The sequence below is a fragment of the Spermophilus citellus genome (assembly GCF_964194105.1).
Source record: "Spermophilus citellus genome assembly, chromosome: 16".
NCBI classification, from domain to species: Eukaryota; Metazoa; Chordata; class Mammalia; order Rodentia; family Sciuridae; genus Spermophilus; species Spermophilus citellus.
In genome coordinates, this window is record NC_138196.1 from 58672486 (window position 1) to 58679126 (window position 6641).

A 6641-nucleotide genomic window follows, 5' to 3' on the forward strand; every position below is an offset into this window, starting at 1 on the left:
AAGTTTCACATAACCAAGCCAAACTAAGTTGTCTATCTAAACTTCCAATATATCAGGGGAGAGAGACACAGAATAGCCAAATTCCCCTAAGCAGGCCATTTTCAGCATGCATGATAAGGAATTCCCTTCTTAAACTTTTATAAGACAAGTGACTTTGAAATGACCATTTCGTTTCTGTTTAATCAACCCTGTCTGCTTTGCTTACTGGAACAAATAAGCATAAAGAATAATGTTTTGCCCAATTCTAGAACTTCTTATAAATAAAAGCCAATTAAATATTTAAATTTACTGCAGTTTTGTCTTCTGACAAAACTCAGTGTTAAAGATTTTGCATGGAACTTCAAGAAGACAATGAGTAAAGAGATCCTAGAGTTAAATGTAAATGGCCACTGGATGTGATAAAAATATTTAAACAAATTCTTAAGATGAGTATTGTACAAAGCGAGAGAGAGAGAGAGAGAGAGAGAGAGAGAGAGAACACAACAATTTAGTGTTTTAATACATTCTAAGAACAGAGGACTAACAACCAGGATTTTACATATGAAGTTGAGGGAAAATTGCAGAAAAAGCAAATCCTTTAAAGTGCAATTGTCAGCACAGAAAAAATAGAGATGAGCTCATTGATTAGAGGGGGGGAAAAGGAGAGTAGGTAGGTAAATTTGTTTAAACAGAATGATAACAATGAATGAAATACACTACAGGAAATCAACTTGGAAAAAGGAAAGTTCTCTAAAGTAAAACCTCAAAACTTTTATACAAAATAAAAGTAAGAGCAAATTAAAAATAATGCTTATAAGCATCCAGAGAACAAGTATAATGGAATAATTTATGCAATAATTAGCAAAATGTAAGAAAAATAAAATTAGAGAGTAATAGGTAAATGATGGATAGACATGCAAAAAACACAGAGATGTGTGTGTGCAACCACACAAAAAGCCATTTCACCATTTCTGACAGCCTATATGTGTTGTGGGCATGTGTATTTTGAATTATCCCTTGAATCAGTTTTAATCTGTTGGCTCTCTCATTCTTTAATAAGTCAAATAAGATATTTGGCACGTATCCTTTTGTATTTGTCTGAGACTCATACTCATATCTTTAAAATATTTGTTTATCCTGTAAACATATAATACAAATATAAGAATATGGATTAAGTATCAACATAGGAGGAAAACAAAATGCCATGACTGTAACAGATACATATATATAAATGTATGTAGGGAACATAATACTAAGAGACATACCTACATTACATACTTAATAATTAATATTCATACTGCCCACCACAGGCCATGTATTCCTCTAAATTCTATTTATTAAATAATTAATTCTATTCTATATATTAACCCATTTAATCCTTGCAGTTACCCTATAAGGTATGTGAAGTTGGTATTACTCTATTGCTAAATTTTACAGAAAAATAATAAGCAGAGCTGCTCACACAAATAATTAGTGGCCAAAGATTTCAAACACAGGATGCTAGGTTAAAATGACCTTGCTCTTAACTAACCCGCTATTCTAAACTGTTTTCCACTGTGTAAAGATGATTCCATGCAAGCAAACATTCTTTCAAAGAAAATTAATGAAAATAAGTAAATAAAGAGATACAGAATGCCAGATTTTTAAATTGTATTTTCTTTCCTCTTCCCAAAAGGAATTCAGTGTGATCACAGGACTCACATAAATTTCAACACTGAAGGCAAAGCAATTGCCAACAGTAGGATAACAGGTAAGGGACTACTTAGTCAAGCTACATGCTTAGGAGTAATCCAAACTTGATGAAATCTACCCTAGAGCACCAGAAACTACTGATTAAATCTCAGTTCCATTACTATTATATTTAAAGACTCACTGAGGAATGATAAGATCTCAGATGTCTGGGCAAATACAAACATATTGTAAAATAAATAGTTTATAAAAATAAATAAATAACATTATCCATAGGAACTGTAGGAATTGTAGATTAATAAACCCAAAGAGGGATCTGCTAAGATTCTGCAGCAATAAATGAAGGAATCAGTGTCCACGACTTGCAGGAGTATGGGGTGATGAGTAGGAATGAATGTAAATTCATCAAAAGAAACAATAGGTCCCAAAGGTACTAACTTCCTTCTCCTCTGAAGCAAAAACTGTAAATGTGTCATGGTGTTGAGGAGGACAGGTGGAGCAAACATGGGTGAAAGTGTTGAAGTAGGTAGGTAGACAAACATGAGCAGAGGGATTGGGAGAGGGAAAATCAGGCACACTCCGTCTTGAGTGACTAAAGATGCCTCTACCTAGGGTGACAAATACCACACCCACAAACAGTCTCCTTCATGGTCAGATACTACTTTCTTAAAACTAAAGAAACCAAGTGAAACCAGCTTAAGAAACATTCCAACTTTGAAGCATGTGCAGAGCACTGATGCACTGTGATCCCAGGTTAATTGTAATATCATTTACATGTGGCTCTAGCCTCCACTGCACCATTGATTTTTGATTAGGTATTGAGGGGAAATTTTCCAATATAATGAAATCAGCCCATGCACACCAAGCCATGATGGGAAACAGCATTTTCAAATTTTACAAAATGCATAATACATGAAGAATGAGGTTTGCAAGGCCAGATATAAAACCTGCCATGGGGAAATCCCGGGGTCTCCAATATCCTCTCTGTATGGCCTGCTTCCCCTTCCCTGGAGCATAATTCACTAAATAAACCCTTTATTGAAATCTTACTCTTAAGAACTAAGAACCAAGGAACCTATTGCCTAAGACCAAAATGTTTAAAGATATTTTCAACATTTTATCACAAAACAGTTTCTTTGGCAAACATTTTTACTCATTTTTATTTGTACAACTTACATAACTGAGCTTGGGTTTGAGTAGCCAGAACTCTCAGAACCAAGCCCACGGATGCTGGTCATACTGTTGTATTCCATGAGCAACATGCACTTGAGAAGAAAAATACCAGTCGGATACAGAGGCAGAAATCTGATACAACAAGCTTGAATTCTAGGTCCTCCACACTGTCCACCTTAATCACAAAGACTTTTTTATCTCTCATAAATAATGGGTGTCTTTGCTCACTACTTTCAATAAAACCATTCTACTCTCAGTCAGAACTATCCTCTTCTTTCCAATTTTCTCCAAAGTCTTCTTGCCCAAATAACTTAGTTTAATATGCAACAAAATGAAACTGAATCCCTTTCTCTCGCCATGCACAAAAGTTAACTCAAAATGGATCAAGGAGCTAGAGCCTACATCCTGGGAACAAATTTTTACCCCTCACACTTCAGATAGAGCCCTAATATCCAGAATATACAAAGAACTCAAAAAATTAAACAATAAGATAACAAATAACCCAATCAACAAATGGGCCAAGGACCTGAACAGACACTTCACAGAGGAGGACGTACAATCAATCAACAAGTACATGAAAAAATGCTCACCATCTCTAGCAGTCAGAGAAATGCAAATCAAAACCACCCAAAGATACCATCTCACTCCAGTAAGATTGGCAGCCATTATGAAGTCAAACAACAATAAGTGTTGGCGAGGATGTGGGGAAAAAGGTACACTTGTACACTGCTGGTGGGACTTCAAATTGGTGAGGCCAATTTGGAAAGCAGTATGGAGATTCCTGGGAAAGCTGGGAATGGATCCACCATTTGACCCAGCTATCGCCCTTCTCAGACTATTCCCTGAGGATCTTAAAAGAGTGTACTATAGAGATACTGCCACATCAATGATCATAGCGGCACAATTCACAATAGCTAGACTGTGGAACCAACCTAGATGCCCTTCAATAGATGAATGGATAAAAAAAATGTGGCATCTATACATAATGGAGTATTATGCAGCACTAAAAAATGACAAAATCATAGAATTTGCAGGGAAATGGATGGCATTAGAGCAGATATGCTAAGCGAAGCTAGCCAATCCTTAAAAAAACAAATGCCAAATGTCTTCTTTGATATAAAGACAGCAACTAAGAGCAGAACAGGGAGGAAAAGCATGAGGAAAAGATTAACATTAAACAAAGACAAGTGAGAGGAGAGAAAGGGAGAGAGAAGGGAAAGCATATGGAAATGGTAGGAGACCCTCAATGTTACACAAAATTACATATAAGAGGTTGTGAGGGGAAAAGGGGAGGGAAACAAGGGAGAGAATTGAATAACAGCAGAGGAGGTAGAGAGGGAAGATGGGAGGGGAGGGGAGAGGGGATAGTAGGGGATAGGAAAGGCAGCAGAATACAACAGTCACTAATATGCCATTATGTAAAAATGTGAGTGTGTAACCGATGTTATTCTGCAATTTGTATTTGGGGTAAAAATGGGAGTTCATAACCCAATTGAGTCAAATGTATGAAATATGATATGTCATGAGCTTTGTAATGTTTCGAACAACCAATAAAAAAAATACATTTATGTGGTACTGGGGATGGAACCCCAGTGCTTTGTGCATGCTCTATCAGCATGTTTGAAAAAAACGGCTAAATGTCTGTCAATGTGATTGTTTTTTCTTCTCTTTTCTATGAATTTTTTTTATTGAATCGTTTCTATGTTCTAAAAGAGTGTTCCTCCACTTCCTTTATCCATGAAACATAGTATATTTACTAACTTACTGATTCATGTCATGTCGGTAACATTACATTTCCCAACTGTCTGCTCATTACTGTTTACCTCTTCAACTCCTGTTATTTATAGTTCACTGCATTTTTTCTTTGGCAAAGTCAGCCAGTGCTAGAACTGGATGAAGTTAGCTTTAATGCCTCATTTTCCCAGTATTATTTATCAGTCAAATCCATCTATTTAAAACAAGAGATAGGTGCCCAAAGTTATTTAAAAATGCAACCAAAGTATACATCATTTGAACTATCCATTAAAACAAAAAGACTTATTGAATAATTGTTTCTGTGATAAATGCAGTGAATGGCTATGTGATTATTTGTTTTCTGCAAAGCAAAGGAACAAATTGGGATGGAGAGATTAAATAGAATATATTGACAAAATAAGTGACATCTAATGAGGGAAAAGACAGAAACACATACACACACACACACACTTAAAGGCCATATGCACATGTTAGCAACACTACAGAATACCCAGTACCATTTTGTATATATATTAATACAATTGTCCCTTTGTATCCACAGGGAATTGGTTCCAGTATCCCTTGCAAATACCACCCTCACCACATGGTGATTGTGAAAAGTGTACATTGCTCAATTAATCTTTAAACCTACTTCTTTGGAATCTCTTGTAGTGGAGTATAGAAAATTGCTTTTTTTCACAAGGTTCTTATTGGGTTAATGCACACAAAAGATTGAGCATGATAAGGATCACATTGGTCTGGAATGTTTTCACAGGTTTTACCAGTCTCACAGCTGAGTCAAAGAGTCTCTCTACTCTGTGGAATGCTATTTTGGATTTATAGTAACATGGCCTCAATAGTATGCCTGGAGAATTGAGCTATTGTCAAGATATGCATGCATATAATTGAAAACACTGATCTACTGGTGAAATTTTTAATACTATTTATAAATATAATTTGGAAAACATCTGTCAAAATAAAGCAATCATTTTAAATTGTATAATTATCATATGCTGTTCTTTATAATTATTAAATAATATAGTCAGTTGAGCCTTGAGCTATGTCATACTTTTTGAGATAAAATCTTTAGCACTGGATGCATGACATATCATTAAATATATAGGGGTGTTTGTATGCTTTTCTCAGTTTCTCAGCATAATTCTTAATCTGTGGTCAGACACAAATTGGAGGGAGCAGAAAAGAGAACCAAACTGAATTTTCAGTAACAATGATAATATACTAGAACTTTATTTTAGTACCCATATTACATCACAAAGTTAAAATTAAAAGGAATTTTAGTCAAGTATTTTTACTACATTCATTGATAATTTATTTGGATAAAAGTTAACATAGACCTTCCCTACTTGAAAATACCATGCAATAAAATGTAGGGGTAAATAATTGTGACAGTGTGAATGTACTCCCATGTTCTTGGTTTTAGTAGAATGTTTTATCTGTTCTGCTTGGCTCAGAATTTCTCTATGTATTAGAAGAGGCAGAACAGTACTGGCATGCTGGAGCTGTTCAGACTGGCTCAGAGCATCCAATAACTAAATGTTTGAAAATGTTGTGAGCTGCTTCTTAAGCCACTGGTAGCTTAAAATTGGCCATAGTGGGAGTATTTATAGCACAAAGTTTGGCCAATCTGACAAATCATAACTTTTTTTCTTTTTTAAGAGCTGGTTTGCCATATATCACTGCTGTAGAATTAAAAGATAGTACTTAGAGGTTTGGAGAACATAAGCTTAAAATTTTACTCTGGATCACTACCTGCATAAATTTAGATAATCTTTCTTAACATGGAGTTTAACTTTTCCCTAGTAGGGAAAAAATCACTTACTTTGATTTTTAAAATTAACCTGATATAGTATAAGTTTTGGTTAAAGCATTTAAATCATTTTAATATGACTCCTCATGTATCATGCTAGTCTTGTAAGTTGTGCCTCTTGTGTTTTAATATAATAAGTATCTTGCTAAAATTGAAATTACCATGGCCTTGATTACCAAGAAGTTTTCAGATTAGGGAAAGCTGATTCCTTCAAAGGGTTATTTAGAATGACAGGATT